This window comes from Theobroma umbraticum, unplaced genomic scaffold (assembly GCF_002168275.2).
Source record: "Theobroma umbraticum cultivar Fairchild unplaced genomic scaffold, ASM216827v3 scaffold_39.0, whole genome shotgun sequence".
Lineage (NCBI taxonomy): Eukaryota > Viridiplantae > Streptophyta > Magnoliopsida > Malvales > Malvaceae > Theobroma > Theobroma umbraticum.
In genome coordinates, this window is record NW_018397281.1 from 1,301,371 (window position 1) to 1,301,878 (window position 508).

A 508-nucleotide genomic window follows, 5' to 3' on the forward strand; every position below is an offset into this window, starting at 1 on the left:
CTGAAAGGCTGATCACTGAAAGGTTAAGTCAAACTATCTTGACTCTTCTAACAGTTGGGTGGCCATGACGGATTGCTAGATCCCAATCTTGGTCTATGAACTCTAGGGTAGTTAACTTGATTAATGATAAATTTAAAGTAGTTTAAATTTATCTAATTCTAGGATTAACTTAAGAATTATATGTTGAGTTCATTGCCAACATGTTAGAAGCCTAATGGGTCACACACCTAAAATGAATGTTGAAAATAAAATGGGAGAGGTGATTAAGTTGGACTTAATCAAATTAGAAGTTATGAGCTTTTCAAGCACTTAATTAAAACTGTTTAATTAAGTTGTGCCTAATTCATTAAAATGTTTAATTAAGTTATTGGGCTTAATGGATTAAATTAAACAATTAAGTTAATTGGGCTTCTCAAGAACCTAATTAAATTCTTTATTCAAATTATTAGATTAATATGCAATTACAAAATAGTTTTGTAAATATGGTTTAAAATTAATCCAAGGTATA